The sequence below is a fragment of the Hippopotamus amphibius genome, chromosome 9 (assembly GCF_030028045.1).
Source record: "Hippopotamus amphibius kiboko isolate mHipAmp2 chromosome 9, mHipAmp2.hap2, whole genome shotgun sequence".
NCBI lineage: Eukaryota > Metazoa > Chordata > Mammalia > Artiodactyla > Hippopotamidae > Hippopotamus > Hippopotamus amphibius.
In genome coordinates this window covers 68,521,035-68,534,223 of record NC_080194.1, presented here as the reverse complement: position 1 = coordinate 68,534,223, position 13,189 = coordinate 68,521,035, and positions in this window count along the sequence as shown.

Below are 13,189 nucleotides of genomic sequence, written 5' to 3'. Positions count from 1 at the left end.
GTGGTCCCTAATATTTGGACAGTGGTAAGAAGTAAGGCAAGAAAGGTAAGAATAGGTCTTGAAATATGCAAAATGCTTTGGAATACACAGGAAAATTAGACTTTCTCCTGATTGTACCAGAAATCTCATTTTGTTTTTTTTGTTTTTTTGGAAAATAACTTTCAGAAGAAAAACAGATGATAGAAACTGTAACTCACTGGTGCAAATCCACTACACTGAGTGTGTAGTGGACCTATAGTGGTCTAGGGGTAGTCTGAGTTGTGGAATATTTTAAATTTCTTTCCTCTGGATTCATCTGAAATTGCATCTGGTTTTACAAAGTTTGCCAGAATATTTCAAGAGTTAAGATTTTTCAGTCATATTGTAATGATATATAATAAATAATGTAATCAATGGGCTTGACGGTAAGAAGACTGGGCTCTAGCTCCTACTTTAACACTAACAAATTCTGCATCCTCAGAGAAAATACATAACCTCTATGGTATCAGCTTCTATAAAAGGAGAAAATTTAGCTTATTGAACACCAAAGTCATTTTCAAAACTGTGATTTTAAGAACTTATATCTTATTTGAGCTATGGATTTGTTTGTTGTTGTTGTTAGTTTGTAAGGGGGCATTCCTAAATACTTTAAAATCATTGTTGCTTTAGGTAGGTTTAATATAGTTTACATTATTAATTCACCTTAAAAACACCTGTATTAGATAATATAAAGGTAAATGATGCCTTGTTCATAAAAATGCAAATTTCCACATAGTAGGAGATTTGCATTAAGCAGATTTGCTACCCATTTAAGACATTTCACACATTAGGTTGGGGATTCCTCAAGGGCACAGTGGCACTTTACCTTTGTTTTTATTCCATGTGCTTAATCCAACACCTGAAAAGTAATGGGCACGCAAAAAATTGCTGAGTTGAAAATATGTTTTCTGTAATAGAAACAGCTTTCTTTGAGATCCTTGCATTGCTGCATGGAAACTAAATTTTTTAGATGGCAATGGGTTATCATCATTTATTAACATATATTGCAATTATGTGCAAATGGCAACAAAAATGATGAGGTGAAGAGATTTGGGTGATTTGATCAAGGTGACTAAGCAAAATCAGTTAAAAATAAGTTCTAGATTCCTTGAACTCTTGCTTTAGTCTCAAGACCATACTGACTTTGTTTTTTCTTTTCTGGCAAATCAAATTTCCAAACATTTGATTTCTAGTAATGCTGGCAACCACTACTATTGTCAATAATATTTATCACAAAATAGGGCATTTCTTCTTCACTCACTGACTTATGTATTTTCAGTATTGAAACAGATTTTTAACAGGAGACTCCTGAATCAAATTGAATCATGAGATTTTCACAAATGTCAACATCCATTCTCATAATGGCTTAATGCCAAGATTCTACACAGTGTACCAGGAAGAAAGTAAGATGTCCAGTTCTAAACCTAGCAAAACAAATTTGGTCAGACCATTGTAAGTTAACTTTCCCAAAGGAAATCCAGTTTAATTTGCATGCTCATAAACAGACCATAGTTACACTTTTCTGAGAATTTAGATTTGAATGCTAACCAATATTCAGTGATCTAGAATAGGACATCCATTTCAAGTTCTTAATATAATTTTAAGGTCACTTTTGAAGTACAATCTTTTAAACCTTTATTCTTTCATCATTGTAAATCTTTAAAGTTAATGTCATTCTGGTTTTCTTTCCTCTGTGAGTTTAACATGAATAGAGTATTTTTAATACTCTTTTACATAGTTTTAGTTAGAAAAGACTGATCTTATTACTGATGAGTTTTATTTGTGAGGCAATTAGTGCACTTGGGATGTTGTCATTAAAAACAGGTTGTTGATGTGAGATGAATAAAAGAAGAGAACAGGTTTAGAGTAGAATTATATAAGCAAAATTTTTGAGTATCTGTGTTAATAAAAATTTCAAATTGAGGGAGTACATCTATGCAAGTAAGAACTCCCACATAAGAGTATGGGACATACATACACATTGTTGTCATATTTCACAGAATCCTTCTGTTCAGGTAGTAGGATTAATTATTTCACCTAAATACTCAACTCCTTCTTAATAGGAAGCATAATAATATTAAAAATGATAAAGGCAGTTATAAATATGTATTGAGATCCTTTATTCCTCAGGCATTAAGCTAGTGACATATATTATCCCTAATTATCACAATAAACCTAGATGGTGAATATTTTTAGCCATGTTTTATAGGTGAGTAAACTTAGATAAGACATGATTAAAGAAAGTGCCCAGAGTTACACAGGTAAGTTGTAAGATTACTGGGCTTAAAACCCAATTTTATTCATCTCCAAAACCCATCAATTTTTACTTCCACCCAGCTACCTTTTTATAGGTTATAGTATAGAAAATCTATAAAAACACAAAGCACCGTAATTATACTATTATTGTTACTCCATTCAATCATACTGCACAAATTCCCAGTAACTGGCACAGTCGCTCTCATTGTAAATAAGAATATTTTGTGATTGAATTCTCATAAATTTTACCACTAACCCAGACTGGTCAGTCTGAAGGCAGCTTCAGATTCAAGAGACTCTTAGTAACTCTATGATTTTCGAGAGCTTGCTATAGTCACTCGTGCATTATTTTTATTTTTTTCATTTGTAAATCTTGGGCTTTCCTAATAACTTTGGGATAAAATTTAACAAAGTTAAGCTCTTCAGCAGAATTCCTAGGCTACAAGGACCCCTTGACCATATCCATGAAGACTATGAGAACTGGAATGGGTATAGCAGCTTTTTAGAGCACCTGGTATACATTTTCCATAGAATGAAAGGTATACAACACTCTGATTTCTCAGAGGTGACTGTAGAGAGACTGTGACAGTTGCCTGCTAGTCCGGGATCCATGTTTACATGATGAAGATAGTTGACAAGTAACATAAAAATCAGAAGAGTAGCATGTCAAGAGGCTCTGGTCCCAGATAGGAATTTAATAAACTGCACAGATCTACTATGGTAGCATTGGCCATATCTTCATATGTGCACTTATATTGTAGGCACCACAAACATGACAAATACATGCACACATGCTACACAGGTCATACAAAGCAACAAAGATTAGCAGCTGAATGTGCAAGGCAAAGCAGATGATGTTAACATGGGTTTCCTAGCCAGGTGGGTATAAAAGTAAATGGGTAATGGATCCCATTTCCTACCTCTGTCCTTAGCAACCTATATTAATTTGGGCAAAACAAACATCTTCTCTGAGTCTGTAACCTCATCTGTCAAGTGAGCATAATACTGCCATCCATGGTTTGGCTGCTGTGAAGATTTTAGAGGAACGTATAGAAAAATTTATTACATACATAGAACACAGTCCTGTGGTGAACATGCACTAGTGCATAACTGACCAAAATATGGGGTAGAGTCAAATTTTTGAGTGCCTGCTGTACCAGGGACCAGGCTAGGCACGGAAGTCCAGAGGGGAATCAACTGGGCTTCTTTCTTTGAGTACCTCATGCCTGAACAGATGGTTATTTCTACAAAATGAGCATTACTGAAAAAGGGAACAACATGAACATAAAAGTATATAGTGTAGGTACAGGGAACAGAAATAATTTAACATTTTAGACTATGAAGTGTAAGGTAAAACATATCAAGCAATAAATATAGGAGAAAAGGCAGACCCCTGAATCTCTGAAGGTATTTTAAACCATGATAAAATAAAATAAGCTTACCTTTTGTTTTTCTCTTTTATCCTTTACATGCTATAGTTTATGCTCAGGTTGAGAAGACAATTAATAAATATTATTGAGATGAAATATTGCTGTCATGATCTGAAATCTAGCTAGAAAAACATTTTAAAATATAATTGGATGTTTCCTTCTTTAAGATACCCAACACATTTAATTAAGAAATATATATTGATAACCACTATATGCATTATATACTGTAAGACCTAGGACAGATTATGGAGATTGAAATGGACAAAAGAAGGTTGACTGCTAATGTCAATCTAAAGTGGAAACACACAATGTTTAGAATGTTAAACTGGCAATCACAAAAAGGAAGGTTTTAGTTCTAGCTTGGTCACATAATAGATGACATTGGCTACAGGATAATGAACAAGTTGCTTTAATTTCTGAACCTTCTTCCTCTTTTTCCAAGTAAAATAAGAAGTCTTAAATTGTCAAATGCATAAGGTTAATCACAACTATAATAGTGTATGTGAAAGTCCTCAGTACATGGTAAAACTCATATACTTGGAAAAAAAGGACAGATATTAAAAACCTTTTCCCAGTAGTAGGTGTTTTACATGGCTTACTTCATTTAACTCACAACCACCCTAGGAGGTAAGTACAATTATGATCCTCATTTTACAGATGAGAAACAGAGGTTCCAAGAGTTTAAACAGCATCCTCAAATTCACATGTGTCACAAGTATTGGAACTATGATTTAAACCCACAAACAATTTGGTGGCTGATCTCAAATCTCATAGTCTGTCTCCCTTTCCACTTTATATTAAGTGAAAGTATTACCAGCCTACTCACCAAAATAAGAGCTGGTGAAAAAAAAAAAAGTTGAAATGACAAACATAGAAGCTTAGCATTATGAAGCATACAATTGGTTAAGAATTAGAACCTGTTAGAGTTTGGGTGATGACTGAGAACATCAGAAATTGTTCACTAACCGGATGGTGTCCCAGGCCTCCAGAGAGAATTGACATGATGAGAAAGAAATGAAAGGGAAGAGGAGGCAGATAAGGATTCATCAGCCACTGTGGGCTAGAGCATCACCTGGCCTGCAAGCAGCCAGAACAAGACAGTCCAGGAAGAGAGCTCCATTCTACAAGGAAAGGAAGGTCCCACCACACCTGGTAAAAAGAAAAGATGCAAAGGCTGAGAGACAAAGGCACCAAAAAGGAGCCAAAAAAGCCCCATTGAGGACTGAGGGATGAAGATGGCTTTAAATATCCCATAAAAGGTCATCGGAAATGCCACCTTCTTCTCTCTGTAAAAGAGAGCTCAGCCCACTGCCTGTGGCTGTGAAGAAACGTCATGCTTTCAAACTGCATGCCTCTCAGGAAAGATGTTTTGTTCTCTGCAGGCCTTTGGACTGTGGGGATTGTGAAAATACATTTTATCGAAATAGGTTTGTAGGACATATTTGATTTCTTCTGTGACAGCTCCAAAATGAATCCTTAGGGGCAAAAAATAAGTGGAGGAATGTAGGGAAAAATTATGTGACAGGACAATAAAAATATCCTCATGACAAAGAAAATAAGTAGAAGCTGAAACAAAAGAATTAAGGAAAAATATTAAAGAGTAAAACATTTAAGTGTGGGGTTGGAAGAGGATGTCAAATCTAGGCTGTGATCTGAGTCACTGTTATTGCCTGGCACCTGATCCTCAACCCTCAGGAACTGCTCCTTCTTCTGCAACAAGGCTTTCATTCTTAGTCTTGTGGAGATGTAACAATAATAAGATGAAAGTCAAAACAATCCTGGGATTTCCCATCCCATTTCTTAAAAGACACTAGAGACACCCTGGAATGAATGACTCATGGAAGTTAGCAAAAGTGTTAAAACAGAAGTGTTTAAAGTGCCAACCTCAGTCTAACCAAGAAGGAGGGGTTTCCTGGGTGTCAGGAATGTGGGCTACATACCATGGTATAACTTGAGTTCAGATCCTGACTCTGCTATTTTATAGTTTTGTGAAAGATGGACAGCTTAGTCATCCTTTTTGAGCCTCAGTCTATTTACCTGTGATGATACCACTCCACATTTTTGAGCTTTTTTTTTTTTCAACACCTGGCACAACAGGTATTCAAGTATTATTAGTTCTCTCTCTCATGTTAGATAAAAATTAAACTTCTGAGCCCTGTTAAGCCTACAATAAGCATTTTATAAATGGAATCCATAACCATGCCAACTGTAAATATTGATTTCATTTTAACTAGAGTAGATTTGTTTCCATGAAGGGCTGCCCTCAGTATCTTTATACTGGATTCCAACAGTGTCTCTGTCCAAAATCTTTCCTGTTCCCCTCTGAAGAATTATTCTCAGAATCCATTTTTTTCTTTAAATTGTAAAGACTTTAGTTTTTAAAAGTAGTATTAGGTTCACAGCAAGATTAAAAGGAAGGTACAGATATTTCCCATATGCTCCTTGCCCCCCACACATGCATAGCCTCTTCCATAAATAACAGCCCCCACCAGAGAAGTACCTTTGTTACAACTGATGAACATATAACACAATGACCCCAAATCCAGAGCTTCCATTAGGGTTCAGAACTCCTTTCTAACGAATAAATGTTTATGAAATAGATATGAAATATCACTAAAACAAACAATGCCAAAAATGCCCTTTAATTGTACCATTTTGTCCCTTTTATTTACTACAGCACCACAAAATGGGACATGATATTATAAATAGTGAGCCTAAAGTAGTACCTAATTTGAGTAATAAAAGAATTGGACATCGATGTCCACTAGGTCATATGTATAAAGGCAAAGACAGGAACAGCAGACATTTTAAGGGAGAGAAATAGAAATAAGAAATAAAATTTATTTTGCTAGACTGTTCAGTTTCCCAGCAGCCCAGTTAATGTCTTGCAGACTTTGCAAAATCACTTACCCTGTTTCACTAACACTATAGAATTAGAAAGTTGAAATGATCTATGGTGGTGCCGTTGTCATAAACTCAACATCTAATTTACTCAAAACCAGACATTATTATGAGGATTTGTTGACATTAAGTTCTTTAAACCTTTATTTTTATTCCTTTAAAAACAATTTGTGTATATGGACCCGTAGAGATTCTGTATCTCTCCTAAAATTATTTGTAAAATGTTCTTTGAAATTTATGTTTGCAATTTTTTAGGAAAGGACCTGGGGATTTCATAACATTTTTTAACAGGCAAGTAAACTGATTAAGAAATACATTGGTCACTTCAATTTAACAAATGTTTATTTATTGTTAGATATTTATTGGAGTTTGGTATTCAACAGTTTTGAGTACCTATTATTATGTAGTTACAATGTTTTGTTTTCTTTGTTAACAGATATATTCAGTAAAATATTGACCGCACCAGGGCCTATTTAGCAAATACTACAACATAAAATAGGGGAAAAATGGAATGACACACTCTTGCTGAGGTCACCTTTGATTTCACTGCATATTATGAATTGCTACAAAGGATAGCTTGATGTATCACTTGGAGAGACATCAAGTTTGGTTGCATATGGTATTTGCATTTGGGCAAAATATCCAGCAAAGGAAACAAACAAACACATATATATATATGTGTATATATATATATATACACACACACACATATATATATCTCTTCCCAGATACTCAGTAAAACAAAAAGCTACCTAATTTGGACAACAGAGACTAAAGCCTGTGCACTAAAATTCACAGCATAAGGAAATCAAATACTCTAGACGTGAGAAATATAAAATCAGTTAAAGACAAACTGATGCCCTAGAATATGCCTTTGTAGATTCGGCCACTGGAATCAAACCAGGAGAAGATTGCAGTCCTTCTTTCAAAATTATTCAAATCTAATTGATGTCACCATATGCAAGTTTAGTTGACATCCGGCAGCAATTTAATTGGTTATATTCTTTGTTTCTAAAGGGCACTTTAGTACGTGATATCTAGGTGTTCTCTGTTTGCTATTGCATTGACCTTTAGAGATTCTTAGAAACAGTCTTTGAGGTTTCATACCATTTTTTTCCAGACTGAAAACAGCTTATTAAATTGTTTCCTCTGAGATAATAACATCACCATTATAGAGAGGTGGATATGGACAGACTAAGGTTGTGCCAATGATATCCCAAGCACATTCCAATACAATTGAATTCAGGTTACGGACTCTTTAGTTTGTTTACTTAGTCTTAGCTTTTCATTGTGTTTTCTTTTCTTATCTCATAAATATAGGATGATCAATTATCATGGAAATATTTAATTGGCAGGCAATGCATAAAACAGCTCATATAATGAAATTATCTTTGTAAATGGTACAGAAATCTCAGAAAGTAAAAATTGACATTTGTTTGAAATCTATGTTGTGCCAGGTCTTTATGTTATTTTCTACTTTAAAAATCATTCATGATTAGGAGAAAAGTAAATCTTATTAAAGAATTCAAGTAAGTTGACTGTACAAATATTCAGTAGTGGATCTGATTTAAATCAGAATCATGAGATTCAAAGAGTGTTTTTTTTTCTTTTTTCTTTTCTATTATTTAATAATGCCACCTCAGGAAAATATGATAGCCACTATAATTACTATTATTTATTAATAATAAACTATATAATCAGATTGTCTTATGATTGAAAATCATCAGTGCATCGTCTATATTAGCCCATTAGTAAACGTTAGATGAAAATCACTGACTCATGAAGAACCTTGAACGATAAAGTCTCTGACCTTCAACGGTTTGGTGTACCCCTCCCTGGATTGTCTCTGATGCTAAAAGGTAGCTGAGACTTTGCTGACACATGCAAGTTAGAGTGTAAAGTCGGTTTGCATCTGTGACAAGATGATTAGGAAAACAGGATTCTGAGTCAGATAAAAAGATTTTGAAGTACTGATTCACACAGTACTAACTGTATGAACTAGGGCTAGTCATTTAGTTGCTTTCATCTAAATTTGCTCATTCACAAATTCAAGGTAATATAATCTAAATTATGGGGGTTTTGTGAGACTGAAATTTGTGAATATACATTAAGTTTGTAATACAGGCTGGCGTGTGATGATTATTCAAAATACTAATTATATCAGAAAGAATTCCTTTACTTTAAAAAGACAGGAATTCAAACTATCTCAAGATAAAAGTGAATTTGTGACTTATGTGTGGAGGAAGTGCAAAGAATAGAACTAGCTTTAGGCATGGATGGATCCAGGAGCTGAAGTAATATAATCATAATTCTGTTTTTCTCTCTCTCCCAGCTTTGCATGCTTCTGGTTGGCCTTGTTTTCAGAAAGGCTCTTTCTATGGCTCCTCACACTGCTCCTGTCAAGTCCAATCTACCAACAGCCGCACATTTCACATGTTCAGAGAAAACATGGGCATGCCATCATGGAGATCTGATCAGTCCAGCTGAAGCTCCATGTTGTGACTCCAGTAATCACTATGCCTGGATGAGGCTCTGATTAGCCACCTGAATCAGGCGCTTGACTCACTGCGCCTTGCAGTCAAAGCCGGCGAGGTAATGTTACTAGAAAAAAGAAGGGATGCTGGGTACACACATCACACACAGAAACACACTGCAAGATATAGCATACTTATTTACTTAATAGAGTGATAATTCACTATTATCCTTTAATGTTACACGCTTGCTTTCCTGGAAGAAAATAACATTTGCACTTAAATTTTTTTCTAGGTTGGGAAAATCTTCCCATAGACATATTTTACTTAATTCATGCTCATTTATAGAAGACACATGACCAGTCTTCATGTCATAGGAAAATATTAGTGTAGTGTGAATTAATACTAGCCTAGTGTAGATAGTCATCTAATGTAGAACGAATTCTTCTGGAAAAGTAAGTAAAATAATACTAGATTTTGAAAACACCTTTTTCAACTTTTAATTAGCATTATTAATTTTGGACAAATTAACTAACCTCTTTGTTCACACCTTCCATCTCTGAAGTAGATATAGGTTTGGCCATAAGGAATGGTACAGGAATGTACAAAAAGAGCTTAACAAGTCCACTATACTTAATAAGGCTTCAATAGATATCAGTTTAATTATTAATAATACAAAGTGCTAAGGCTCCCTTGATAAATTACAGATAACTAAAATATTTGTCAGCACTGATTAAAAAAATATGCTTCAGCTGCAACCTTATAACCTCCAGTTTCTTTATTTTGTGACTTGAACTAAAACCTTTTTTTTATTATTGACGTATAGTTGATGTACAATGTTATATGTTTCAGGTGTACAACATATTGATTCACAATTTTTAAAAATTATACACAATTTAAAGTTAGAATAAAATAGTGGTTGTATTCCCTGTGCTGCAAAATATGTCCTTGTAGCTTATTTATTTTATACATAGTAGTTTTTATCTCTTAATCCACTCTCCTAATCTTGCCTCTCCCCCAAGTCCTCTCCCCAGTGGTAACCACTAGTTAGTTTTATATATCTGTGAGTCTGTTTCTTTTTTGTTATATTCACTAGTTTGTTTTATTTTTTAGGTTTCATATGTAAATAATACCATACAGTATTTGTCTTTCTCTATTATAGATTTTGGTTTGCGGTTATCCTGAGGTTTTTATCTAACAGTCTATACACACACACACATATAAATATGGTTGTCTTAAGTTGCTGACCTCTTAATTTCAAATGGATCTTAACACCTCTGCATTGGTACTCTCCTCCCCTCATGAGTACTGTTTTTGACATCATATTTTACATCTAATTGTTTTATTTTTCCCTTAACTGCTTATTGTGGGTTTTCAAGATTGCACTACTTTTGTCTTTCAACATTCCTACTAGCTTTGCACATGATAGATTTCCTGTCTTTATTGTATATGTACCTTTACCAATGAGCTTTCTCTTTTCGTAATTTTCATGTTTCTAGCTTTGGCCTTTACTTTTTTTGCTTAGAGAAGTTCCTTTAACATTTCTTGTAAAGTTGGTTCAGTGATGCTGAATTCTTTCAGCTTTTGCTTACCTGTAAAACTTTTGATCTCTCCATCAAATCTGAATGAGAGCCTTGCTAGGTAGAGTACTCTTGGTTGTAGGTTTTTCCCTTTCATCACTTTAAATATATTGTGCTACTCCCTTCTGGCTTGCAGAATTTCTGCTGAAAAATCAGCTGATAGCCTTATGGGAGTTAGATACAAGTTCGCCTGTATGTAATGTTGCTTTTCCGTTGCTGCATTTAACATTCTATCTTTACCTTTAATTTTTGTCATTTTACTTGCAATGTGTCTTGACGTGTTCCTCTTTGGGCTGATCCTGTTTGGAACTCTGTGTTTGCTGGACTTGGATCTCAATTTCCTTTCCCAGGTTAGGGAAGTTTTCAGCCATTGTCTTCACATATGTGCTCTGCCCCTTTCTCTCTTTCTCTTCTCTTTTTGGGGCCCCTATAATGTGAATGTCAGCACAATTGATTTTGTCCTAGAGGTCTCTGAAACTGTCCTCATTTCCTTTTTTTTTTTTTTTCTGTTCAGTGCCAGTGATTTCTACTACCTGTCTTCCAGCTCGCTGACCTAGTCCTCTGTACCTTTCAGTCTACTGCTGATAGCGTCTCATGTATTTTTCATTCCAGTTATTATATCCTCATCTCTGGTTCTTCTTTATCCTTTCCAGCTCTTTTTAAAAATTTTATAACCTCTTGCTCTGTACATCCATTCTTTTCCTGAGTTCTCTAATCATCTTTAAAATCATTGCCCCAGACTCTTTCTGGGGGTAGACTGCCTATCTCTGCTGTTCTTCTTCTCCTGTGATTTTATCTTCTTCCTTAATTTGGAACATATTCCTCATTTTGCCGAACTTGCTGTGTTTATTTTTAGGTTTCTGGCAGGTTGATTACATTTCCCAACCTTGGAGAAGTCCCCTTTTGCAGAAGATTTCATATGCATCCCAGCAGCACACTCTCCTCTGGTCACCAGAGACGTATGCTCTAGAGGTGCCCCTTAAATGAGCTGCTTGGCTCCTTCAGTTTGGGTGGTCTGCTAGGCCTGGTTGGCCCACAGTCCAGTGGGTTACCAGGCTCTGCTTTGCGTGCAGGGTGCTGGCCACTGTTTGGTGGGACTGCGTCACAGGACAGCTGACTGAGGAAGCCCAGGGGGCCCCAGGACTAGCCCTGGCTCACTAGTAGGTGGAGTCCGGGTCCAGGGGATCTCAGACCTGATGCCCACCCACCAGTGAATAAAGCCAGATCTGGGTGCTGGTGCCAGCCCACTGGTAGTTCTGGGGCTGAACTCCAGTTTCTTCACCTGTGTAACTAGTGACAACGATAACCTGCTTTATAGTGGAATGAATCTGAAAGTGTCCTGTTTGAGCTAGAAACAATTATTGAATTCCTACAAACACATTGTGTACTGGGTTAGAAAACTGATACATACATTTAAAGAAAAGGTCATTGATCTCGAGGAAATTACAGAAGGACAGGTAAGACAGGAAAAAAGATAACTACTTTATTAATTTTTATTTTTATGTATAATTTTGGCTTCAGAGACGGATGCTTCTGGAGGGCACCACCTGTTATTTGACCCCCCAAAATGCTAAGAAATTAACAATAAATAAAATAATAAAACAGAAATCAGTCATTTGAAAATGTAAAAAAAAAAATCAAGTAATATACAAGTTAAAAGAAAATCATAAAGAAAAATCCAAAATATTTAAACCCAATAAGAATAAAAGCATCACACTGAAACATTTGGGGGCACATGTAAACATTAAATAAAAAATAAAGCCATAAATAAATTTATTCAAAAACATATATATATGTGTGTGTGTGTGTGTATATATATATATATAGTCCCCTAACATTCCCCTAACCAGAAAGAAAGGAGTAAAAAAGAAAAATTCAGGGCAGAACTTAATGAAGTAATAAAGAAAGCAATACAAAAGATTTTTTAAAAATTAGTATCTGTGTCTTAAAAATGCATAAAATGGTCAGACCTCTAGCAAAATTAATTAAAGAAAGGAATGAAAATTACCAATAAGTATTTTTAGGAAGTAATAAAGAAGCTGATGATATACAATAGGGATGAAAATAATATAAATAACACCCTTAACAACTTTAGCCAATAAATATTAAATGGTCCATATTCCAAAAATATGAATGATTAAAATTGACCTAGGAAGTGATGGAAAATATGAAGATGGCTTTATAAAAAAATTAGTGAAAGACAAAAATGGTCCAAATAAGTGATAATATAGGTATTTAAAATTGTATTTTTAAAAAGTCATTCTTCCTAAGTCAATTTTTAAATGTGATAAAATCCCAGTAAATCCTAAGAGAGATTTTGGAAGGCTTGATTAACAGATACAAAAGTTCACATGGAAAATTATATGTAAAAACAATGCCAAAAAATGAGAAGAAGTAGAAGTAGAGATTCACTTCACCAGACTTTAAGACTTACTGATTATAATTAAAGGAAAATAAAAGATTTTGGTAGTTAGGTGGTGAGATACTTGTAGACACAGGCACCAGAAAGAGTATAGAAAAAAGTCCAAGCATA